The sequence below is a fragment of the Artemia franciscana genome, chromosome 17 (assembly GCF_032884065.1).
Source record: "Artemia franciscana chromosome 17, ASM3288406v1, whole genome shotgun sequence".
NCBI classification, from domain to species: Eukaryota; Metazoa; Arthropoda; class Branchiopoda; order Anostraca; family Artemiidae; genus Artemia; species Artemia franciscana.
In genome coordinates, this window is record NC_088879.1 from 34,163,348 (window position 1) to 34,190,960 (window position 27,613).

Consider the following 27,613-nt stretch of genomic DNA (forward strand, 5'->3'; position numbering starts at 1 on the left):
TTTTATTTTTTTACAAACGTTTTCATTGGTAAAAAATATACGTAACTTACGATTTAATTTACGTAACGAATTTCTATATTCGTATGTTTTTATTGCGTGTATGAGGGGGTTCAACCCTCGCTGATACCTCGCTTTTTACCCTAAAGCGTAAATTTTGTCCCAATTCCTTAAGAATGACCTGTGAATCACAAAGGTCGTATAATAAATAGTTGAAATTACTAAAAATACTTTAGCGTAAAGAGTGAGGTATAACGTGGAGGTAAACCCCTCATATGTGCAATAATATTTGTTCGTTTTAAGTTTTAATGCTGCTCAAAGACTTATATTTATTTTTTCATTTTTTTCAAATAATACTAGAAAACCCTGCGCCCCTTCATTGAAATTCTCTTCCCCCATGACACGTTTCTCCATGAAAATATCCTCCCATGTAACCCCCCCCCCTCAAATTTCCCCCTAAACAAAAAACATCCCCCTGAAAACGTCTGTACACTTCCCAGTAACCATTACTATATGTAAACACAGGTCAAAGCTTGTAACTTGCAGCACCTTCCACGGGGACTGCGGGGGAGTAAGTCGTCCCTAAAGACATAGTCATTAGATTTTTCGACTATGGTGAATAAAACGGCTATCTCAGAATTTTGATCCGGTGACTTTTGGGAAAAAGTGAGCGTGGGAGGGGGCCTACGTGCCCTCCAATTTTCTCGGTCACTTTAAAAGGGCACTAGAACTTTTAATTTCCGTTAAAATGAGCCCTCTTGCGACGTTCTAGGACCACTCAGTCAATACGATCACCCCTGGGGAAAAAAACAAGAGCTAAGAGCTCATATGGCACTTGTGACGAGGCGAGAAGAGCTAAGAGCCAAGAGATCATATGGTATGAGCTCTAACAAAATTCTATGAATCAATAGATTGATTTAAAAAGGAAAATAAGAGGCTTAATGCCAGTCAGGATTTAAAATAAGAGCTCTGAGTCACGATGTCCTTCTAAATATCAAAATTCATTAAGATCCGATGACCCACTCGTAAGTTATAAATACCTAATTTTTTCTAATTTTTTCTCTCCCTTTAGCCCCCCAGATGGTCGGATCTGGGACAACGACTTTATCAAGTCAAATTGTGCAGCTCCCTGACACGCCTACCAATTTTCATCGTCTTAACACGTCCAAAAGCACCAAACTCGCCAAATCACTGAACCCCTCCGCCCAACTCCCCCACAGAGAGCGAATCCAGTACGATTCTGTCAATCACGTATCAAGGACATTTGTTTATTCTATCCACCAAACTTCATCCCGATTCCTACACTCCAAGTGTTTTTCCAAGATTCCCCCCTCCAACTCCCCCCAATGTCAAACGATCTGGTTGGGATTTGAAATAAGAGCTCTGAGACATGAATTCTTTTTAAAAATCAAATTTCATTAAGATCCGATCATCTATTCGTAAGATAAAAATACCCCAATTTTCACGTTTTCCAAGAATTCCGGTTTCCCCCTCTAACTCCCCCAACGTCACAGGATCTGGTTGGAATTTAAATAAGAACTTTAAAGCAAAAGATCCATCTAAATATCAAATTTCATTAAGATGTGGTCACCCTTTCGTAAGTTACAAATACCTCAATTTTCTAAATTACCCCCCCCCCCCTCCAATTCCACCAAAGAGAGCAGATCCGGTCCAGTTATGTCAGTCACGTATCTTAGACAGGTTTTTATTCTTCCCATCCAGTTTCATCCTGATCTCACCGCTTTAAGTATTTTCTAAGATTTCCAGTCCCTCCCCCTACTGCCCCCCTACCAATTATGCTTGATCCGGTTGATATTGAAAATAAGAGATCTGAGTTATGAGGTCCTTCTAAATATGAAGTTTCACGAAGATCCGATCACTCCTTCGTAAGTTAAAAACACGTAATTTTTTTCTTATTTTTTCAGAATTACCCCCCCCCCCCCCACAATAGATCGGATTCATTCCAATTATGTAAATCACGTATGTAAGACTTCTGCTTATTTTTTTCCACCAAGTTTCATCCCGATCTCTCCAATCTAAGCGTTTTCCATGATTTTAGGTTCCCTCACCCCAAACTTTCCCCAACGTCACCAGATCCAGTCAGAATTTAAAATAAGAGCTTTGAGACACAATATTCGTCTAAATATCAAATTTCATTGAGATCCGATAACCCGTTCGTAAGTTAAAAAATACGTCATTTTTTCTAATTTTTCAGAATTAACCCATCCCCCAACTACCCCAAAGAGAGCGGATCCGTTCCAGTTATGTCAATCATGTATCTAAGACTCGTGATTATTTTTTCCACCAAGTTTCATCCCGATCCCTCCACTCTAAGTGTTTTTCAAGTTTTGGGTTTCCCCCTCCCAACTCCCCCCCCCAGTGTCACTAGATCTGGTTGAGTTTAAAATAAGAGCTCTGAGCCACGATATCCTTTTAAATATCAAATTTCATTGAGATCCGATCACCTGTTCGTAAGTTAAAAATACCTCATTTTTTCTAATTTTTAAGAAATACCCCCCCCCCCCCCAACTATCCCAAAGAGAGCGGATCTGTTCCGTTTATGTCAATCATGTATCTAGCACTTGTGTTTATTTTTCCCACCAAGTTTCATCCCGATCCCTCCACTCTAAGTGTTTTCCAAGTTTTAGATTTCCCCCTCCCAACTCCTCCCCCCCCCAATGTCACCAGATCCGGTCGGGATTTGAAAAAATAGCTCTAAGACACGATATCCTTCTAAAGATCAAATTTCATTGAGATCCGATCACCCGTTCGTAAGTTAAAAACACCTCATTTTTTCTAATTTTTCAGAATTACCCCCCCCCCCCCCCCAACTACCCCAAAGAGAGCGGATCTGTTTAGATTATGTCAATCATGTATCTGGGACTTGTGCTTGTTTTTCCCATCAAGTTTCATCCCAATCCCTCCACTCTAAGTGTTTTCCAAGATTTTAGATTTCCCCCCCTCCAACTCCCCCCAATGTCATCAGATCCGGTCGGGATTTAAAATAAAGCTCTGAGACACAATATCATTCCAAACATCAAATTTCATTAAGATCCCATCACCCATTCATAAGTTAAAAATACTAAATTTTTTCTATTTTTTCCGAATTAACCAGCCCCCCACTCCCCCCCAGATGGTCAAATTGGAAAAACGACTATTTTTAATTTAAGCTGGTCCCGTTTCTGATACGCCTGCCAAATTTCATCGTCCTAGCTTACCTGGAAGTGCCTAAAGTAGCAAAACCGGGACCGACAGACCGACAAACAGACAGACAGACAGACCAACAAAATTGGCGATTGCTATATGTCACTTGGTTAATACCAAGTGCCATAACAACAACAAAAAACAAATAAACACGCATCCGTGATCTGTCTTCTGGCAAAAATGTGAAATTCCACATTTTTGTAGATAGGAGCTTGAAACTTCTACAATATGGTTCTCTGATACGCTGAATCTGATGGTGTGATTTTCGTTAATGTTGTATGACTTTTAGGGGGTATTACCTCCTATTTTAAAAATGAGGCAAATTTTCACAGGCTCTTAACTTTTCATGGGCATAACTGATCTTGATGAAACTTATATATTTAAAATAAGCATTAAAATGCGATTCTTTTGATGTAACTATTGATATCAAAATTCCATTTTTTAGAGTTTCGGTTACTATTGAGCCGGGTCGCTCCTTACTACAGTCCGTTATCACGAACTGTTTGATAGAGCTTGATGATTCATTATATGATGGTGTTGTCAAGACACATTAATATAAGCCACGTAGATATGAAAATTATATTTAGTTGAACTAATAAACATCTCTCTATGATGCCTCCTGCAGAAAATTCCCCTGGAAAATTCCCCTGGAAAATTCCCTCTGGATTTTCATTAGAAGGGGAATTTAAAGTTTTTAAAGAAACTTTAAACTTTAAAGTTAAACTTTAAAGGGGGAATTCAAAGTTTTAAAGAGCCATAAGCGTCCAGTGTATTAATATTTATTTATTTTTTGCCATGGGCATTTCATATAAAAGGGATGGTCGTATCAATTTGGAGGGGGTTTATTCTACTTGAAATTTAAAGTTCTAGGGTCTTTTTCAAGAGACAAGAGGGATTGGAGGGTAACAAGCCACTCACCACATTGTTTTTTCCGCAAACAAATTCGATCAAAATTTTGAAAAGCAATTTTGTTCAAAATAGTCCAAAGGTCAAATAACCACGCCTCTAAGTTTGAACTCCCCCCTTCTATCCCCGGGGACAACGGATGTAAGATATACAAGTTGCCCGTTATTAAGAAATAAAGTTTTTATGCGAGGGGTGGTTGAATGAATTTCGAAGGGGGTTCATTGAAATGAAAACTGAAAGTTCCAGTACCCTTTCATGAGATTTGGCCTACTTTTAACCAGTTTTAGCGATTGAGTTTTAATCAACTACAGTGTCTTAAAAAGATTTTCTTATACTAATTCAGTGGGCTTCAGCAGTCGCTTTAAAAGAATTTTTACAAACCTCTAATATTAGCATAAATAGTGAAGTTTTGAGGAGGAATTTTTTTTCAAGCTTGAATATTACTCCTTTATGTTGAAAAAATTTCCTTTTTTAAATTTAATTTCTGATTATTTTCAAATCATACCCAGGCTTAACCAAGATATGATGTGGACTACCAATCCAATAAACACACGATTTATTTTTGTTAAAGAGTATGTACCAATAATTAGTATGTAGTTGGTATTGATTGGTAGCTTTCCGGTTTTTATGGCATTTGGTATTTACCAAGTGACACATAGCGATCGCAATTTCTGTCGCTCTGTCGGTCCCGCTTTTGCTAGTTTGGGCACTTCCAGATAAGCTAGGACAATGAAAGTTGGCAGGCATATCAGGGACAGTGGAAGGACGGTTAATTCGGAAAAATTAGAAAAAAATGAGGTATTTTTAACTTACAAATGGGTTATCGGATCTTAATGAAATTTTATATTTAGAAGAACCTCGTATCTTGGAGCTCTTATTTTAAATCCTGTCCGGGTTCAGTGAAATTGGGGGCAGTGGAGAGATTGTAATGGAACTTGGTGGGAAGAAGCTATTCTCTCTTCAGACCTCGTCACAAGTGCCATATGAACTCTTGGCTCCTGTTCAATTTTCTGCTTGATAAATCAAGTCTTGGACTGCAAGTAGAATTTTGGACAAGATTTGATTATTGAGTCAAAATTTTCGATGAGTAGTAGTTTTGTCGAAATGTTTCTTAATAAAAATTTTACTTAAGAGATTCGGGTGAACAGAAATGGGTAATATTGTTCATGTGGATGGAAGTTCTGCATGACTTGATCTCTCACTTGGCTGAAGCCATCATAACCTCCACATTAGTGTTCTCCGATGTTTAAACATATTGTATGCGTATGTTTAAATATGTATGAACATTTTGTATAGGAAAAGAGGAAAATAACCATTTAATATCGGTGAAAACAAAGCTCATGGCAACACTTGTTACCCCCCTTGCATACCCCAAGAATTTCATGGCAAGGCCCATCTCTTCTCTTTTCCGGTAGGCATCTTAATATATTATTTATGTTGCATAGAAAAAAATACAGCAATGAGTGATGCTATAACCCCCATCACCTAGTTCGTAATTTCTCTGGCTGCTAAATTTTGTGTGTGGAGGAATTTTCCGCGGGACGGTGGGGGTTTAAACGCTGGCTTCGTGATCCAGTGCCTAACTAGTGGCAAAGAAATAAAATGAGACAGAGTAGTGTCTATAATTCTTTTTTTTTTTTTTTTTTTACTAATTCCCCTCTAAAGGGTTTTTGAACGCAATGCTTCCTATGAGACACTTCATTTTGATCTGACATCGTATAAGAAGAGTTCCCCTTATAAGAAGAAACAAATATTCAGCGATATGTATTTCATAATGACAAAAGACAAGCCGAGGCAAAAGCTATAGGTCTAATAAAAACACATTCATTTAAAACAGGTAATTTTTCTAATTTAAGGTCCGTTTGACCGAAACGACATCAAGAAAATAAGTAACAGAGAAAATCCATATAATATAGAACCGCGTGCCTAGTGCTGGGGCCTGATAATACAAACACACACACACACACACACACACACATATATATATATATATATATATATATATATATATATATATATATATATATATATATATATATATATACACATATATATATATATATATATATATATATATATATATATATATATATATATATATATATATATATATATATATATATATATATATATATATATATATATATATATATATATATATATATATATATATATATATATATATATATATATATATATATATATATATATATATATATATATTTACTGTAAAAGAGAAGTAGTCCAGCTTCTGTTGTTGGTAATTTTGTTTGTTTTTGAAATTTGACTTGAACATTCACTTTTATATTTTCTCTGTTTTATTATTCATTTATTTTAATATATTAGTACCTTTTATCTCTGTTTTTATGATGGCTTATTTTAATTTATGTTCGTTTTGAGTTTCACCTATTCTTTAGTAGTAATTTCTGGTCGTTTTGATTTAGAATTATTATAAGAATTTATTTCTACTGGTCTTATATTTAATATGGCAGTTCATTTTCCATTAAAGAACTTCCTTTTCGGAAAGATTGTCTTTTAACAAGTTTTACAGTAAAATGAAAGGGAATCAATAAGCTCTAGAACTTCAACAGTTAGGGGAAGGGAAGAAGATGAATGAATTCTGAGCTTGGATTATTTCGGGACTTTCTTTCTGCTGGTCTCTAAGTTTGATTTTACTCTTTAGATTTCTTTGAAAAACTTCTTTTCAAAATGTTGTTTTGATTTAATCAGGGTAAAATGACAATTATTGTGATGTATATTATGTTATACAAGCTCTTTTTTTAGATTTTCTATTTCTATTAGTACAAGTCGCACCTTACTTGCAGCTCATTAGTATGAACTGTTTGATGTCTCTGCAATGATTGTATGTCTTATTTTAACATTATGATTTGTTTTAGTCAAACAGAAGGGGAAGATTTTGGTTCTGTACATAATATCTTAAGGGAGGGAGCTTCGTTATTAAGATGCTCCAAATATATTATCTAGAGGAAGTATCTTTAAATAAGAAAATTATTTGGTAAAATAAAATGAGCTTAGTTTTTCATTGCTGTTTCTTGCGTGTACTCCTATCCAAGTACTCCTTTATCTGCATGGCATTTACAATAAAATTAAATATATTAATGGAACAACATATCCCCACAATCAAGAGCGTCTAAAAGATGTCAGTCACGATGGTTTGTGTGGCAGTTTTGGTTCGTTCAGAATGGTAGCTTTCCTAGCATATAGGGTATATTTAGTTCGTTATATGCAGCAATTTACTTTACTTTCAAGTTTCTTATGAAAAAGCAGAATTTTTTGTATTTGACTTCATCTCGTTTTCATCTCGATATTCAGTCAAAAGCTTAAAATGTGAGGCTATGTTCCTCCAAAAGCGTAGCCCCCTAGCGTTTTCCCCCTAGCTTAGTGATTTATATCTGTAATAGTTTATATTTTTTCTTTATTATATAAACAAAATAAAAATAAGTGAACAATAAACAAAAGCCCTACAGTCAATCGGTGAATCATATGAAAATGAAACCGGAATTAAACCAGAAACCGGAATGAAACAGTAAAAAACAAATCTGAGGGAAACCCAGAATCAGAGAAGAATACATTGGAAAAAAATATGTGCCTGTCCCTCTTCTTCCTACCTTTGTATGAGCTCAAAATTGAGTCATCTGACAAGTAAGAAAATTAATTAAATCGAGGCTTAGAAAAGGCACCTTATAGATTGTTAAATACTACCCTCCCAAGAATATAGTCCTGACCATGCCGTTATAAGTGGATTCCCATAGGCCGACGCACTCGTTCCAAAATATAAATGATGCTTCCAAATCATCGGGGATAAACACTCTTTATTTGCTTTTAGACTACAAACACGTTTTCTACACCGAAAAGATTATTGGACTAAAAAAAATTTTTTTAACCGTTTCCTTCCCCCAATTCTTTACTAAGTTGTTTCAACAAGAAAAACCCTGAATATAAGGAAACAATATAACAACAATAAACAAATAGACACGTATTCTTGAGACCATGACAGGGATTCCTAAGGAGGGGGGAGAAGGGGGGTGAAATACCATTTAGAATGTCATGAAAACAGGACATTAATAAATATCTCAATTTAAATCGTGGTAAAAAAAAGCTGTTGGTAGCATTTATGCCTCCCTTCCCCCAAATAATTTTCTTGGTTGGGCTTCTGGATCTTGACCATCTTTTTCGTTAATTTAATAAAAAAAAGCTGTTTTTTCAATTTTAAGAACGGATCAACTTTGAAATTACAGGGAACATATCCTCAATAAGAGGGATATACCAACCTTCTTCTTTCCTGCTTTCCGATCCGAAGCTTTAATTAGCTTTTAAACGAAAGTAATACTAATATTCAAATGTCGGCTGATTGAGAAGCCATTGTTTCAGGAGACACACTGACTCCAGTCATACTTTGAAGTTTCAATTCCATAAGTTTAAAAAATGATTATTTTTTCCCCCTATGAAGCTGCTCATGCGTGTCTTTAAAAAAAAAATTCCGTTTTATCTTTTTCTAATGGGGATTTTACCAAACCAGAGATATATATATATATATATATAATGTCACCAAAGTTCATTTTAAAATGGATGTTAATACATAGAGTCGTTTTTAAAATACAAAAGGGACTACAACATGTATTATCTTCCTGTTTTAGACCATCTTCAGCAAAGTGCCAGTTTCTGCGATTATATGATGCACACCGTGAAATTCCACATATCCAAGAACCAGAGTGCAGATGATTCAAGCTGACAAAGAAAAAAGTCTCTGATTTTGCCTGTAGTTTGCAACAATTAGAGACCCATGTTAGTTACTGTCGAAACAAAAAAGAAACGATAGCTTCAGAGTAGAATGAAGTTTACATCGACGTGAATCAATTTACATAAAACGCAAGAAGCTCAAATGTACTCATGAAAAGTTATCAACATAAGTAGACTTGCGTAATTTCAAAAAAAGGAGACCTCTCCCCGAAAGCGATTCAATATCGGTGAAAATGTATCTAATCCTGGATACCCCAGCGACTCTTAACTGTACTTTCAAGCACCTGACCGCAAAAATACAAAATTTATGCAATTTTTGAGCAGCAGGTGCATTTTTGTTTGTTTCGTTTTGCCTCCAGATCATCCCTTCCCCCCAAAAAACAATATCGCTGGTGGGAGGTCTTGAAGGGATTTTAAGCCTCCTGTCGAGACTTATCATTTCTATTATACATTGGAGAGGCCTGCATCCAAGACTATTCAAATGAGGGACAAGACAAAAGAATAAACGTCATTTGCCCAACTTTCATATTGTACACACTTTCAAACTGAATGCTTGGAAAATATTAAATATTATTTATTCAATGATGTCGCAGCACTCACTCTCTCATGGTCCACTGAATAGATCATGTTTACGCCCATGCTTCTGGTGTACACCAACGAGGTTCCCTATGGTTCACCCATAGGGAACCACTGATACAACCGAAATATTCTACTATCATTTCACACTACTGCAAGTCCTGATGCACTTTCGATATACAACAAGCATGGTTTAATCACATTTTATACTCTGTCATGATTTCATAAAATTTATAGTGGTTGGACAAAAAGATACCCTTAACCCATAGTAAGTGAATGCGTTTATGACGAGAGAGGTGTAGCCTATAGAGAGATTTTACTAAATATAGGCACGTTCACAGATTTTAGTTTGGAGGAGGAGAGGGTACATATTCGTAATGGAAATTGCTACAGAGCCGGCATGGTTCCTTGGTCCAGCTTTTTGTGGTCGTATGTAAATGAATATAGGCTAGTTTGAATTTTTAGTAGTTCTCTAGCCGGGAGGGATATAATAATAATGTGCACAAAATCGAGAGGCATTAGAGACTTTTCCAGACATCAGACAAATAGTTTTTGTCTTCAGATTTTAGAGACTTTTCCAGACATCAGACAAATAGTTTTTGTCTTCAGATTTTATGTAACCTAGTAGCTCAAGACAATGTGGTCCTATTTGACTGCTATTTTGAGTAGGCCCCCTTGCATTTGAATATTATAGTACTAGTGTATCAAATATATTGGGAAATATTTAATTTGAACTATAAAGTTACAATATAGGAGGGGGGGGGGTAAAGTGAAATGAAATGCTTTTTGGAGTGAAATAAGTATTTTAGGATTTAAAAAAAGCTCTAGAATTTTATAGTGTTTTGTTTTGAGTTGGCCTAACTGTACAATAATACCTCCATATTGGCTAGTCATTATATATTTAAAGACCAACAATTCAGGGCATATAACTAAACATTAGGAAGGTGACATTAGGGTATTTGAGTAAGCAAAAGATTGTTAAATAAACTATAATTTCACTGATTTTGTTATACATTTGACTGGAGTGGTTTTCAGCAGTTGCGTTCTTGCAAATTTTTGTGTAATTTTTTAATGGCTTTGCATTGAAATATATTATTTCCTAGAAAAAAGCAGACTGTATTTTTTTTCGTGCATTTATCTTAGGTAAAACTTTTAATGGCCTCTTTGTTCTATTCAGATGTTGTTGGTCTGGATCCTTGATTCCTAATGTGAGGCACACGCCCCACCGGTGGGGCATGGCAATATTTTGGTGGGTCATGGGTGGGATTTGCACCCTTCGGCTGACTTCACAGCCTTTATTAAATATTTTTATGGCACTTGGTATTAACCAAGTGACATATAGCGATCGCAAATTCTGTCGGTCTGTCCCGGGTTTGCTACTTTAGGCACTTCCAGGTGAACTAGGACTATGAAATCTGGCAGGCGTATCAGGGACCGGACCAGATTAAACTAGAAATAGTCATTTTCCCGATTTGATCATCTCGGGGGTGGCGGTTAATTCGGAAAAAATAGAAAAAAATGATGTATTTTTACTTACGAACGGGTGATGGGATCTTAATGAAATTTGATGTTTAGAAGGATATTGTGTCTCAGATCTCTTATTTTAAATCTTGAACAGATCCGGTGACATTGGGGGAGTTGGAGGGGGACCTAAAATCATGGAAAATGCTTACAATGGAGGGATCATGATGAAACTTGTAAGGAAAAATAAGCAGAAGTCCTAGATACGTTATTGACCTAACCGGAACGGGTCTGCTCTGTTTGGGAGAATTGGGGGGAGGTTTAATTCTGAAAAATTAGAAAAAATGAGGTATTTTTAACTTAAGAAGGAGAGATAGGATCTTCATGAAATTTGAAGTTTGGAAGGATATCGTGTCTCAGAGCTCTTATTTTAAATCCTGACTGGATCTGGTGACATTGGGGGGAATTGAGGGGGGACCTAAAATCTTGAAAACGCTTAGAGTGGAGGGATTGGGGGGGGGGGGGGGGTTAATTCTGAAAAATTAGAAAAAGGAGGTATTTTTAACTTACGAAGGAGTGATCGGATCTTAATGAAATTTGATGTTTGGATGGATATCATGTCTCAGAGCTCTTATCTTAAATCCCGACCGGGGTAAAATTCTGGCTAATTGACTTCTTGCTATCTTGGAAAGGGTTTAGGTTAGGAAAATGAAACTTTCAGGGATGAATCTATAGGCTAAAATATGTCCCGGGAAGGTATTTTTAAGTATTCACCTCCACTCCTTCTCCCTCTAGATGGCCCTGAAATTTGCCTACATGACAGGTCTATGCCTATTGAAATTTTGATAAAACAACATTTTACCTTAATTTTCAGTTACTAGTTGCTTTTTCTCTGCCTTTAGTTCTGAAAATGCAATTCTTGTTATTTGAGTAGAATTTTGGGCCATATCAATGTTTTTTTTTTCAAAATTTAGTAAATGTATTTGCATATCTTTAAAGCCTTATGAAATGGAATTGAGCAAAGTTATGAAGCTGAGAACAATTTTGTTATACTTCAATTAAGCAGAAGATCTATTTTGCAAGGTTTTAATTTTTTAACACACATTTTTAAAGGTCATCAAAAGTCAGGGCTCTCTAGAGGGAGAAGGAGTGGAGGTAGTTGCTTCAAAATACCTTCCAGGGACATATTTTAGTCTATTGATTCATCCCTGAAAGTTTCATATTCCTAACCTAAACCCTTTCTGAGATAGCTAGAAGCCAATTAACTAGAATTTTACCCCTGACCGGATCCGGTGAAGGGGAAGTTGGGAAGGGGGACGGAACCTAAAAACTTGGAGAATGCTTAGAGTGGAGGGATCAGGATGAAACCTGGTGGGGAAAATATGCAGAAGTCCTAGATACGTTATTGAAATAACCGGAACGGATCTGCTCTGTTTGGGGGAGCTGGGGGGGGGCTAATTCTGAAAAATTAGGTATTTTTAACTTAAGAAAGAGAGATCGGATCTTAATGAAATTTGAATTTGGGAAGAATATTGTGTCTCAGAGCTCTTATTTTAAATCCCAACTGGATCCGGTGACATTGGGGGAATTGAGGGGGGAAACCTAAAATCTTGGAAAACGCTTGGAATGTGAGATTGACATAACCGGAATGGATCTACTCTGTTTTGGGGGAGTTGAAGGGGAGGGTTAATTCTAAAAAATAGTAAAAATGAGGTATTTTTAACTTAAAAAAGTGATCGTATATTAATGAAATTTCGTATTTACAATTACCTCGAAACTCAGATATCTTATTTTAAATCCCGACCGGATCCAGTGTCATTAAAAGGGGGGCCGGAAATCTTGGAAAACGCTTAAAGCGGAGAGATCAGAATGAAACTTGGTGGAAAGAATAAGCACAAGTCCAAGATAGGTGATTGACATAACCGGACCGGATCAGCTCTCTTTGATGGAGTTGGTGGGGGGGGGGGGGGTAATTCGGAAAAAAATAGAAAAAATGAGGTATTTATAACTTACGAACGGGTGACCAAATCTTAATTAAATTTGATATTTAGAAGGATCTTGTGCTTTGGAACCTCCATGTAATATCCAGACCAGATCCGGTGACATTGAAGGGAGTTGGAGGGGGAACCCGGAATTCTTGGAAAACGTGAAAATCAAAGTATATTACGAATGGATGATCGGATCTTAATGAAACTTGATATATAGAAGAATCGTATGTCTCAGATGCTCCATTTTTAATTCGAATCGGATCTGGGGACATAGTGGGTTGGAGGGGGGAAACAGAAATTTTGGAAAACGCTTAGAGTGGAGAAATCGGGATGAAACTTGATGGGAAGAATAAGCACAAGTTATAAATACAAGATTGACATAATTGGTACGTTCTCTTTGGGGGAGCTGGGGATGATTAATTTTGAAAAATTGAAGTATTTTTAACTTAAGAACGAGTGATCGGATCTTAATGAAATTTGATATTTAGAAGGAGCACATATCTCAGAGCTCTTATTTCAAATCCCGACCAGATCTGTTGACATTGGAGGAGTTGGAGGGGAAAACTAGAAATCTTGGAAAACGCTTATAAATGTCGTAGATACGTGATTGACGTAACTGGACTGGATCTGCTCTCTTTGGGGGAGTTAGGTGGTAGGGTTCAGTGCTTGGGCGAGTTTGGTGCTTCTGGACGTGCTAAGACGATGAAAATTGGTATGCGTGTCAGGAAGCTGTACAAATTGACTTGATAAAGTCGTTTTCCCCGATTCGACCATCTGGGGGACTGAAGGGAGAGGAAAAATTAGAAAAATTGAGTTATTTTCAACTTACGAGTAGGTGATAGGATCTTAATTAATTTTGATATTTAGAAGGACCTCGTGACTCATAGCTTATATTTTAAATCTCGACCGGCATTAAGCCTCTGACTTTCCTTTTAAAGCAAACTATTGATTCTTAGAATTTTGCAAGAGCTCATACCATATGAGCTCTTCGCTCTTGGCTCTTCCAATCTCGTCACAAGTGCCATATGAGCTCTTAGCTCTTGTTTTATTTGCACATTCTAATGCATTTAAGGAGCACAAAAAACGTTAAAATGACGTTGTACATTTAATAAAAGGGATATGCGTTTAACTGAACCCATGTAACGTAGCTTCCATGCAACATGACCTCAATTAACGAAACCCTTGAGGCACTGAACCCCAGCCTGTTATACTGAACCCACATGTAACTCAACCCTATTTAACTGGACCCTCATGCAACTAGACCCCTATGCAGCTCAGCCTCCGTTTAACTCAACCCCATTTGACTGAACCGTCGCGCAACTTATCCCCCTTAAAACTTGGCCTCGTACAACTCAGCCCACATAATTCAGTTACACGAGGGATCAGTTTGGATGGGGGATCAGGTACACGGTGGTTCAATTACACTTGGGGTCAGATCCACGAGGGATCAGTAGAAAGGGGTCCACTTACACGAGGGTTCAGATGCAACCCAAAATAACATTTTCTGCTAATATAGAGAAAACCTAGAGGACGATCCAAAAATAGTTATCGAGTTTATGGCTTTTTAAGTTTCCTACAGGCGATTACACGGAATATTTTGAATAGCAAAATTTAAACACCACGGGAGGTGCCTCAGGATTGTAGAAATGTTTTGGTGGAAATGGCTCAAAATCGGTTAGGAACCACTGGTCAAGATAAATATAACTTTAAGGAGGGGATCTACAATACAAATTAGGAACCAGTAAAGTGTGTCCAAGCAATTATCCTTCTTTCAATCCTACCTTCTCCTGAAGGCGCAAGTCTTGTTTTGTTAATTATATCTTAAGGAATAGAACTATAGCCCAACTTTGGTCCTGCAAAGGCTCCATAATTTAAATTCCTTCTCTCCCGTTTTTAATGTATGAACAGTCATATTGGAAGTAGGCTACTTCTTCTAGTCACAACCAGTCAGACACTATGAAAAGCCTGTGACTCCCCCCGTGCTTTGTACACACATTTGGCAACAAACCAATATCTTGCACACCAGCTCCCGAGAATTTGCACTAGAGCCACAATTAAGGAGCCAAATAGTCACGTGTGCCTCAGGGGTCGCACCTTTTACCGGTTGCTGGTCTAACCCATTATTCCAAGAGCGAAAAAAATTCCCAGTGGATAAAGTCAAAAGTAGTCAAAACACACTAAAAAGATCTATTTTTATTTTTCTAAAACAGAAATGTCTAAATCCTTAATTATATAAACTGCATCCAACTCACTAATCTATTTCGCCGAATTTTTTCCTTAAGTTTCCTTCAGACATTCCCTAGAGTAGCCAAACAATGATTTGGGATCTGAGTGGAGCAATTTTCAAGTGATTCAGGTATGAAGGCTGCGAGCAGAATTTCCCCATTTTGGGTCCTCAGACAAGGCAGATTGAAAAATCCTCGCGTGACTGTTATTTCAACAAGTTGCTGAAGGTCTAACATTCTATCAAATATTTCCCGAAAGCTTATGCTTTATATTTGTTTTTCGGATAGTTTTTGGTCCTTGTCTCTGGAACTGCACAGGCCATTGACCCTATAAATAAGTTTTGGCCATTAAAAAGCACTGAAAATATAAACTAGCAACTAAATCATCCTTCCTCATTCGTGTTATCGGGAAAAAGAAAATTTCCACCTACAGAATATACTTTACTATCAACTGTACGGGTATGAATGTGTTGCAGAGGGGAAGGGCTACTGGTATCAGAGTATACACAGATCAGATCCTCGGAATCCAGCCTCCATGCCACATGGTGTACACAAGTGTCCCTCAAATTCCCGAGCGGGGTCACGGAGCAATACAAATGTGTTCTCAGGAAGGTTCGAAATATGCAGCTGCCCAGAAATCGCAAGAAGTAGTTATAGTAGTCACAAGTAATTGTTGCACTAGTAGCAAGTAGTTTAGCAGTTGCAACTAGTCGCAGGTAGTAGTAGTCCCAAATAGTAGCAGCAACCAAAATGGTGGTAGCAGTAGTGGCACTGCGTAGTAGGCTAATGCTAGCATTACCACTGTGTAGCAGTACTATTCTTAGTGTCGTGTGTTTTTTTTAACATACTCCTCAACACAAATTGAAAGTTTCAACTTTATACCCTTAGCCGTTGCTTAGACGTTGATTATAAGCCACTTTGCTCACCCTAGAGGCTCAGGTCATCCGCAAATGCATAATAATTTGACCCAACGAAATGGGTACATTAAAAGTTATGATTGGACATCCGGGATAGCATAGCTAAAAATTGCGGGGAAAAGTGGCAGGCTGCTCTTTGATTCCTTTAAAAATCTTAAATGGGGGACTAGAATTTTTAATTTCTAATTAGATGAGCCCCGTGTCTATTGGAAACGGTTTCATAGCTATGAAACCGGTTTCATAGCTAAAAATCAATTGGTTGATGATGCAATGCGTTGGACTTGAATAAATCCAGCTATATATTTGCATATCAGGGGTGGGGGTTAGCCTAGGTTACTTTAGGTTGGGTTAGGTTGCCATAATTTTGTTTCTAAAGTATTATTTTATTACCATGTTCTGTTATTTTTCATTAGGATTAGCCTAGCTTCAATTCTTGGGGCTTTTGCCACTAACCATCAAAAAAACGATTTATAAATAAGTATTGAATACATTTAAGGCTTAAGGGTTTTTACTACCGACAGTTACTTAAAATGATAACATAATTCTTGGAATAAAACTGTTTCTAAAGATCATATTCCAATGCATTTCCATGATATTATCCTAATATTTTTCGTTATTTTTTCTTAAGAGAACGATCTTTCTGTTGCCCCCCAAGTGATGCCCATGACTTCTGTCCTTCTCAGCCGCTATCTCGTTTTACATCCATGCTTCCTGTGAATATGTACCTTATACAATGCTCTTTGTTAATAAACCAAGAACGATTGAAAACGTGATATATCATGCTTACCTATTTTCTTCAAAACAGATGATTCATTTTGTTCCGTCGCGAGTTTGGAGGTTTCGAACATCTGAGAAAACCAATATTTCTGTAGTTGGGTTTTGTAGTTGGACAATAAACTAGAGATTTAAGCTTGGAGTTTCGGGAGTAAAGTAAGTGAATTATGTTTTAATGTCAAATAGCTTTGTAGTTCAGTTGAAACAGAGTTTTATAGAACATAACTGAAATTTAAATACTTAGCTTGATTAATTTAATTTCAGAGGAAAGGTTTCTTATGGTTAAATATTTAAAATAAAAAAATTTAACCCAAAAATCATTTTTCAACTAAAAATGCAGGTGAGGTTTTGACTATCTTGGAAAATGGTTGATCTAAGAAGAGAAAAAGTTCAAGAATGACAACCCATAGTTTTGAAAACAATTCCAAGAACTTGAGTTATGGTTTCGGCCATATCAGGATGTTATATGAAGCCCTAGGCTAGGCTATATACATTAGTCATTTGATTTGTCGGCCTAGTTCTGTGTACTTTACAGGATCAGCAAAATTCTAGACGACTTACTTTTCACTCTATAGGAAAGGGGGTAAATTTTTCGTTGTTCATATAATTGACATACCATAAAGTGAACATACCACTCGATGCCTTTTTTATGTTCTTTACGAATGTAATAATCGCTTTTATCGCAAATTCAAATTTAAGCCCGAAATATCAAAATTCTTTTGGTTTCATATAGGCTAATTCATTATATTTTCATTTAGTCAAAACACGGTATTTTTGACTTTAAAGTGTGCCCCCCCCCACAGAGGAATGAGATTTGGGTAAAATTTTCGCAGTTCAAATAACTAACTTACCAATAAAGTGAACATACCACTCGATGCCTTTTTTATGTTCTTTACGAATGTAATAATCGCTTTTATCGCAAATTCAAATTTAAGCCCGAAATATCAAAATTCTTTTGGTTTCTTCGTATAGGCTAATTCACTATATTTTCATTTAGTCAAAACACGATATTCTTGACTTTAAAGTGTACCCCCTCCCCCCACAGAGGATTAAGATTTGGGTAAAATTTTCGCAGTTCATATAACTAACTTACCAATAAAGTGAACATACCATTCGATGCCTCTTTTTGTGTTCTTTACAAATATAATAATGGCTTCTACTGCAAATTCAAATTTAAGCGATTTTTGATCTCTTAAAAATGACAAATTTTCAATTAAATTATGAGTAATCGCTCGCTTTCGACAAAATAATACTACATTTTCTCTGTGCTAAAATTATTTATAATAAGGTTAGGCTCGGTCAAAAAGCGCTTAAATTGAATTTGTCGTATAAGTGGCTATTATATTCTTAAAGAACATAAAAAAGGCATCGAGTGGTTTGTTCACTTTATTGGTAAGTCAATTATATGAACTGCGAAAAATTTACCGAGATTTGTACGATTTGCTACGATTCTTGAATCATCCAGTAAATCGTCTGTTATTTGCACTTTCTTTTAGTTGTGCTGCATACTATTACACAGAGCCCGACGTGCCTTGACAAGCATATCAAATGTGCAAAATTTACGTTGGTGGGCTTGGAGTCTTCCATCGGCAAAAGAAAAATTCAAATTATTGGCCTACGACGTCTTTTGAATTATCGCAGCTGATTTAAAAATCGAGAAGTATTTTTTATTGATGAGTAAAAGAATAGTAGTCACATGGTCACAACACTAGAAAATCTCATTTTCAAAATCGAGGGAAATTAAAAATCGGTACTTGTGTGTTATGTAATACACACTCGTGAAGTGAAGTTTGGTTAATGCTAATCAAATATAACAAAGTATAATGAAAATATAATGTTTATTAACTAAATTGTGTAGACTACAGCTTAGAAATATGCCCCCAGAACGCAGAAATGTCCTCAAGAATCGCGTTGAAATGAGCTCAGCCTTCTACTTTTACTGCTCCCCCCCCACATTTACTCTGCTAAGTATGATTTAATGTAAGTCTCTAGATCCATCCCTGAAAGTTTTATTTTCCTAACCTAACCTCTTTCCGGTTAATTTTTTGTTGTTCAAATTATTGACTTACAAATACAGTGAACAATTTCGGTTGGTCCCGGTTTTGCCAGTTTGGGACGTTTTCCTGATTCGACTTTCTAGGCGGGAGGGTGGGGGAACGGTTAATTCGGAAAAATTAGAAAAATTGATGTATTTTTAACTCACGAACGGGTGATCGGATCTTAATGAAATTGGGTATTTATAAGGATATCGTGTCTCAGAGCTCTTATTTTAAATCCCAACCGGATCCAGGTGACATTGAAGGGAGTGGGAGGGGGAAACGGGAAATCTTGGAAAAGTTTACAGAGAAAGGATTGGGATAAAACTTGGTGGGAAAAATAAGCATAAATCTTAAATTCGTAATTAAAATAACCAAACCGGATCCGCTCCCTTTGGGGGAGTTGAGGGGGTATTTTCCGTGCTTTGACAAGATCGGTGCTTCTGAAGGTGCTAGGACGATGAAAATTGGTGGGTGTGTCAGGGACCTGCACAGATTGACTTGAAAGATCTTATGTCTCAGATTCTCCTCTTTAAATCGAATGGGATCTGAGGACATAGGGGGGTTCAGAGGGGGGGGGGGGCGAAAATCTTAGAAACTGGAAATCTTGGAAAACGCTTAGAGTGGAGAGATCGGGATGAAACCTGATGGGAAGAATAAGCTTAAGTTCTAGATACGTAATTCACATAACTGGACCAGATCCGCTCTCTTTGTAGGAGTTGAGGGAGATTTGCTAGTTTGGGCACTTCCAGATAAGCTCTGACGATTACAGTTGGCAGGCGTATCAGGGACCAGACAAGATTAAATTAGAAATAGTCTCATCCCCGATTCGACCATTTGGGGGGAGGGAGGGAAAGCGAACAAGATAGCTGAGAAGAATTTTGTTTGCCGATAAAAGAAATGATTGTTCTTCTTAAGTATGGCTTGTGGTCTTTCACTAAAAATGCGTAAAGTGGGCAGGGTTTTGAAGCCGATGGAAAAGTTGGGGTTTTACAATATGAATGAAATTTTATTTTAAATACTAATTCCAGTTATCACTGGTAATTTCTGTATAGTAGGAAGTCGAAAGATAATTAAAAAAGTCACGCATCCATTGATGTTAATATCCAAGATGGTTCATTTTCACTTTCGAGTTTAAACTAGCCAGCTGTTTGTGAACAAAACAAACGTCCGATTTTGCTTACAGGTAACATTACCCATAGAGCGAAGCGTATTAGTCCATGAGCCCCGTGGGCAGCGGGGCGAGGTCTGTTTTCTATATTTTTTAAAGAAATATAGAATACAGACCAAGCCCCGCGGCCGGCGGGGCTCATGGACTAATATGCTTCGCTCTATAGGTAATGTTACCTGTAAGCAATTTAGTTTCCCCATGGAGGAGGAGGGTCAACCAGAAATGGATGCGCTTCTAGAATTAGCATTTCTAAGTGCCCTAAACTGGAAAGTATGCTGCTTCGCAGCATACTTTCCAGTTTAGACAGCTTTTTACAAAACTAAACTATTACCTAAATTTAATATATTTATAAATTCTAAATTTAAATACCACTTTGGATTGGAGCCTCTTGGGATATTTATCTACACCTTCTTCCGTCGGCTTTCATATTTTTGATATTTTATCGAAAACGCCTCAAGAAAGAAGAAAACGGCATACACAATTGTAAAATTTATTAAACTTAATCGTGGAAAATCAGTACTTGTAGATTATATAGGATTAAAACAATGGATAGCCTAAATTCAAATAGCCTAAGTTTCTAGTTTTTAAGCTGAAGTTTCTAGTTTTTAGTTGAATAAAAATCTGATTTTTTTGAAGCCTTCAAGTCTTTTGTTATCTTAAGAAATAGTTACTAACAACGGTAGGAAACCTTCCAATATGTTTTTCAGTTTTCCGTTCTTCAAACAAATTTGATGTTGTGTAACGAAGGGCTTTTGAGTTATCGCAACCGACATGAATAATCATACTCTTTTCGAATCAATCGTTTCATATTACTGTATGGTGATCATTACCCGGCTTTCAAATAGCTGTAGATGCATATCGTCAGTCGGGTACCAAAAGGACGTATATCCATAATTGTAAACTTTCAGAAGAGCAAATAAAAACCTGGCAACTTTTTATTTTCCCTCTAATAATTGTAAAACAAAAAACAAATCGATATATATCAATCCGTTGTCTTTTTACGGTTATCAGAAAGGAATAATACTGTTGAGAATTATTTGTAATGTTCTGAAAATTTACAATTATGGAGATAAGTGCTCTTGGTACCAGAATGACGATATACATTTTTAAACACGTTATTGAAATTAAATGACACAAATAAAAGTGATATTAATGTCACCATCCCTTTGGTACTGAGCGTACAAGGCTCATCATAAGAAAAGCTCATGTTCTGGGAAGCATTGGTCATCATTAAAGGCTTAAAATGTTTTTAGTATCGTTTGGATATTTTTTTTTGCCGTGTAAGCATGGATTATTCGAGGAAAAACTATAAATTCTCGGGAAGTTAGGGGTGGTCAAGTCGTCGAAAAACTAAGTGCTTGTTCCCTTAAGGTTCTTAGAAAAACGACGAGGGAGGTTATGGGCTTTGATTTCTAATCTCGGGGTATTGAATTATTATGACAAAAACTAATAAAAAGGAAGCATTTAACAACTTCACACAAGGTTGTCCATTTATAGAACAACACCAGAAACCCTTTATGATGCATAGTAATGGTAAACATATTCGCATAGGCCTTCATTTTTTTCATTCCAAAATCTCTTCTATGAATTTCTTAATAGTATGATCCTTGGAACTTAAAGGTGACGCATTAAAGACATGGTAAATAAGTGCATGTTGTGGTATTCCTGCTGTCGTAAGTGGGTTATCCATGGGGAATGGCTTCAAATCTTCTGAATTTAATTAATAGCATATTACCAAATCCGTGGAACCCTCCCACGATGCAGTCCCGAGGGGCTACCGACTATAAATTAAATGACACAAATAAAGCTGAGATTTATGTCACCATCTCTTTGGTACTGAACGAGCAAGGTCCATCATCAAACAAGCTTATGTTCTGGAAAGCATGGGTCATGGTTGTAGCGATGCTGCACTAGTAAAGAGCGAGCAATAGCTATAGTAACCAAAAGTTAAAAAACACGTTTAGAAAAAAAATGCCTTAGGGAAAATTTGCCATCTGACACTGATTTAGGAATGTTAACTTTATTTCGCTTCGTCTTAAAATTAAAAGTTTATTGCGAAAAGAAATTCATGGTGATTTCGAAAAAAACTTGCAACCCCTCAAAAATGAGGTGAGATGAAAATGAAAAGTGTACCAGTGGAATAAGCATAGTCAAAAACTTTCGTATAGTGAAATTACAGTCCCCAAACTTGAACAACAAGGAAAATCACTTTTTTTGCACGGGTGGTAGTGATCTGTCTCCCGATTTTTTTTTTTTCTTCTTTTTTTCAGTAGGCCTAGCGGGCTACCAGGACATCGTAGAGAGATGCGTTTTTTCTTAAATAATTTCTGAAAGTTTTTGAATTAATGCATGTTTGATTTTGGCTCTCCGCACATAAATTATTAAAATGAAATTTGCATATTAGTTCTTTTTTTGGCTAAATGGCTTTGTATTAGATTAGATGGAAATAAATTCCACCATCTACAAGTGCCGTATGGCACAAAAATGGCTCTTAATGTGCCATTTCTAAAGAGGTGGGGCTAGTGGGCTACCAAAACATTGTAGATAGAATTTTAATCGCTCAAGTAAGTGCCAAATGGTACTAAAAAATGGCACTATTGGTGCCATATCTCACATGGAAAAGCTGGGGCTAGTGGGTATCCAGAACTTCTTAGAGAGATGTTTAATGACTCATTTTAAAGCCATTGCCCATATCTGCGTGCTTTTTATCAGTTCTACCATCCATAAGTGCCATATAGCACTAAAAACGGCACTTTCGATTCCACTGCTTAAGTGGAAAAACACGGAAGCATAAAATGGTACCATTGTAATAGTTAGGGCCCAGAAACGTTAACTGGAGATTTACATGAACCCCTCCCGCATACTCCACCTTCAGCCCCCATAGTAAGTCTCATTAGTCCGTTGGGACAATTCACTATGAACTTTTTAACACGGTCAGCCAACGTTGACGCTAGCAAAATGATTTTTAAAGTATTGAATGTTCTTAAGAAGAAGAAATTCATTGAACAAATAATTAAATCTCGATGTTCCAAATGGATATTCCTTGACGTTTCCCCTCCCCTCTTCCTGTTCGCAAAAGTTCAGCTTCGCCAAATATAGTTTAATTCTCTCACTCCTTATCATAAAAGCTTTAATTAATTCAATGTTTTATAATAGCCAATTACAAACGTATTTGCTGAACAAGGTCCAATAACAATGCTTTTGCTGATGACATAACTCTCCATAGTTTTTGAGAAAAGGGCTGTAAGTTACACAACTTGGTCTTACAAGAACAAATAGATTGAATTCGATCATCAGCCGCCGTAGTTCATATGCTTAGAATCAGAATGGCAAGGGTTTAGTTCCTTAATCAGTCATTTTATTTATTTTTAAAATCCATGGTCAGATACTTTCTTCTGTCACTATGCGTAGCAAACTAAATTGAATTTTGTCTTTGTGGCTATGAAACCGGACTTTCTCATAAAATGTACCTGCATCGTAGCTTGTTTTGCGAAAGAACCGAACTTCACTTATTTATTGTGTTCTGAATAATACACAAGTACCCTTTTCTTCCTTTTTATGCTTTAAAATTAATTCGTTTTTCTCTTGTTCATTCGTATATTAATTATTGTTCGATTATTTATTTGAGTACGTTTCAGTCACATATTTCTCCTATTGTGAAGTTACAAAATAAGGCAATGAGAATCCTTAAGATGTTATTTTATTCCCCAGTTTCTCTTCCCGGTAAATCTCCAACTAAGAGATTAGTTGGATATTTTATACATATATACAGATATTTTAACTGTAAAATATCTACAGCTATTTTAATATCATTTCCGTTAGAAAATTTTAGCTTTTCAATGTATACTTTTTCGTGTCCGTTATCTAAAGGATCTGCTACCAGATTGCTTTAAATAATTTTTTCCAGGCCCTCCCTCAGTCCGATCATATAATACTCGCTGTCCTTTAAGTAAGCTTGCTGTGCTTTTAAATCTCTCCGAACGGTCTTGATTTTCACCTAAAAATATTATTATAAATTATTGGAACACATATGAATCTTTTTTTGATCAGAGTCTATCGCTATTAACATTGAAAACTAAAATCAAAGCTCTACTAATTAGTAAATATCAATTTGTGAGAAGCTCCCGCCGTTCAGCTATTAGATAAATAATGACAGTAATTTTAATGAATGTTTTTTTGGCATTTATTTTTTGGTTTGTGATAGAGTGAGAAGTGTGATGACATCCGTTTCTTCTGGGTGTGTTTGTTTATACCGTTTGTATTGTCGCCCGACTTTCGAGCCAGTCTCCCTGCCGGGGATGTTATGTGAATTGTTTTAAATATGTATAGTCAAAGAATAAAAAATGGACTTTCTTGTTTATTGCTATTCCACACCTTTATGTTTAATGTTTTGGTGTTTATCTGGGGGTTGGGGAGATGTTTAGTGAAATAAGTTAGACATAGCCTACCAACATTTTGCTTAGGTTTTGAAAACCTTAAAAATCTTATTTAGAAAAATAGTTACTCTTTCCTATCTGTCGAGGTTGCCCACTTTCAAAAATCGTGTACACCATTTTGTGTAGCATGGATATGTCGACATTATTTGAAATTAAATAAAAAAAACAAGTTTTTTCAACTGAAAGTTAGGAGCGACATTAAAACTTAAAACGAACAGAAATTACTTCGTATATGAAAGGGGCTGCTTCCTCATCAACGCCCCGCTCTTTACGCTAAAGTTTGACTCTTTCTCTCAACTCTTCTTTTTAAAACAGTAAAAAACTTTAGCGTAAAGAGCGGGACGTTGGTGAGGAAGCAGCCCCTTTCATATACGAAGTAATTTCTGTTCGTTTTAAGTTTTAATGTCGCTCCTTAATTTCAGTTGAAAAAACTTGTTTTTTTTATTTAATTTCTGAACGTTTTTGAATCAATGCATGTTTTGATTTTGGCTCTCCGCAGAGAAATAATTAAAACGAAATTTGCATTTTTTTTATTTTTATTTTTTTGGCTAAATGGCTTTCTCATAATTTTGATCGAATAATTTTGAGAAAAAAAGAGCGGGGGAGGAAGCCTAGTTGCCCTTCAATTTTTTGGTTAATAAAAAAGGCAACTAGAACTTTTAATTTTTTACGAATCTTTTTATTAGTAAAAGATATACGTAACTTATAAACTAGCTTACGTAAAGAATTTTTTATTCTTATGTTTTTATTACACATATGAGAGGGTTTGCCCCCTCGTCAGTACCTCTCTCTTTACACTAAATCTTAAATTTTGGCCCAATTCATTAAGAATGACCCCTGAATCATAAAAGCCGTAGAATAAATAGTTGACATTACTAAAAATACTTTAGCGCAAAGAGCGAGGTATTAGGAAGAGGGGAGCCCCTCATATGGGTAATAATTTCTGTTTGTTTTAAGTTTTAATGCTGCTCCTTACTTCCAGCTGAAAAAAACTTTTTCCTATTTATTTTTTCATTGTTTTTTTCAAAATAATGCTAGTAAATCCTGCGCTCCCTTCATGGAAATTTTCTTCCCCCATGACAAATTCCTCGATTGAAAGTTCCCCCAGTATATCCCCCTCTTTTCAACCCCTCCCCCCAACCAAAAAATCCTCCTGAAAACACCTGTACAATTCCCAATAACCATTACTATATGTAAGCACTGGTCAAAGTTTGTAACTTGTAGCCCCTCCCGTGGGGACTGTGGAGGAGTAAGTCGTCCCCAAAGACATAGTTATAAGGTTTTTCGACTACGCTGAATAAAATGGCTATCTCAGAATTTTGATCCGTTGACTTTGGGAAAATAATTAGCGTGGGAGGGGGCCTAGGTGCCCTCCAATTTTTTTGGTCACTTAAAAAGGGCACTAGAACTTTTCATTTCCGTTAGAATGAGCCCTCTCGCAACATTCTAGGACAACTGGGTCGATACGATCACCCCTGGGAAAAAAACAAAAACAAAAAAAAACAAATAAACACGCATCCGTGATCTGCCTTCTGGCAAAAAATACAAAATTCCACATTTTTGTAGATAGGAGCTTGAAACTTCTACAGTAGGTTCTCTGATACGCTGAATCTGATGGTGTAATTTCCGTTAAGATTCTATGACTTTTAGGGGGTGTTTCTCCCTATTTTCTAAAACAACACAAATTTTCTCAGGCTCGTAACTTTTGGAGCGTAAGACTAAACTTGATGAAACTTATATATTTAAAATCAGCATTAAAATGCGATTCTTTTGATGTAGCTATTGTTCTCAAAATTCCATTTTTTAGAGTTTTGGTTTCTATTGAGCCGGGTCGCTCCTTACTACAGTTCGTTATCACGAACTGTTTGAAACCATCAAAAATTAAATATTCTTTTTCAACTTAAAGTAATGAGCGACATTAAAACTTAAAGCGAACAGAAATTGTTCCGTATATGAGGGTGCTACCCCCCACCTCTAAACAAATTAAAAAATCACTGAAAGTGTTGCTTCTACATAAAATTTAAATTAAAAACGGGCAAAGATTAATTTAAAAAGCGAAGTTCTTCGAGGGAAGTAAAGAGCTAAGTTCAAATTTAAAACGAACAAAAATGATTGCTTCACGGTCTATCGAACATATATCTATAAAACTAGTACAAATTAACAAAATAATTATACTTCCCTATATTTGTAGGATTATAGAAAATTAGCGCTTTACTGAAAACAAAAACAATATAGGAATTTTGGCACAGTAAAAGTAAACCGATTCAGGACACTTTACAGTATAAAAAGTATTTTAGGATTAATTTTCTTTCCTTTTAATTTGGTAACACTCCTGCACAATGGATCAGTCTATTTTTAGTTCTGAAAAGGATATGCCATTATTAGTTTGTTGACAAGTTCGGAGTGAAACCATCTAGATAGTATTAGGACTAAAGCCAGCTTTAAAATTTTTATCATAACTTGAAATATTCTTTTGTATAGAGAGAAATTACCGGACTTCTAGACTTCATATTATGGCTTATTTGATCTTCACTTTGACTAAAACTCAAGTATATTTCTTACAATTTAAGATTGTTAATTACTCACTATTGGTATTATAGCTGGTGAGACCAAAATGTTATCTGATAAATCAATCCAATAATTCTGTATGCTGTTCAGTGACTTGGCGGTTATTAAAAGGTATTTATTTTTATGCTTATGTTTTTAAGATAATTTTAATTGTATGCTGAATTTCACTGATATTAGCCTAAAGACGGTGTAAGACTATGAAAAGCTTTAGCTTAGTTCGGTGTTGTCAGGCTACATGCTCACTTTTGACTAATAAATTAGCATTCTTGCTTTTAATACCTGGTTTCTGTATTTTCAGTAAAGCGCTAGTTTTCTATAATCCTACAAATATAGAGAAAATATGGTTATTGGGTTTATTTGTACTAATTTCATTTATTTATGTTGGATAGAATGTGAAGCAATAATTTTTGTTTGCTTTAAATTTCAACTTCGGTCTTTACTTCCCTCAAAAAACTTTGTTTAAAAGAAAAATAATCATCATTAAAGGCTTAAAATGTTTTTAGCACTGGGTGATTTTTTAGCTATGTAAGCATGGATTATTCGAGGATGAACTTTATTTCTTGGAGAGTTAAGGGCGGTCAAGTCGTCAAAAA

General features: G+C 36.0%; 1 protein-coding gene across 1 annotated transcript in view; it reads left to right on the plus strand.

Annotated features, from left to right (window-relative positions):
- Positions 1–7,724: 7,724 nt before the first annotated feature.
- The window catches only part of LOC136038173 (protein OPI10 homolog), a 466,996-nt gene continuing 447,107 nt past the window's right edge, over positions 7,725–27,613 (plus strand). Inside the window, exon 1 of the mRNA XM_065721247.1 lies at positions 7,725–7,735. The gene's annotated coding sequence lies outside the window, so the exon portion shown is untranslated. The remainder of the gene's footprint in view (positions 7,736–27,613) is intronic.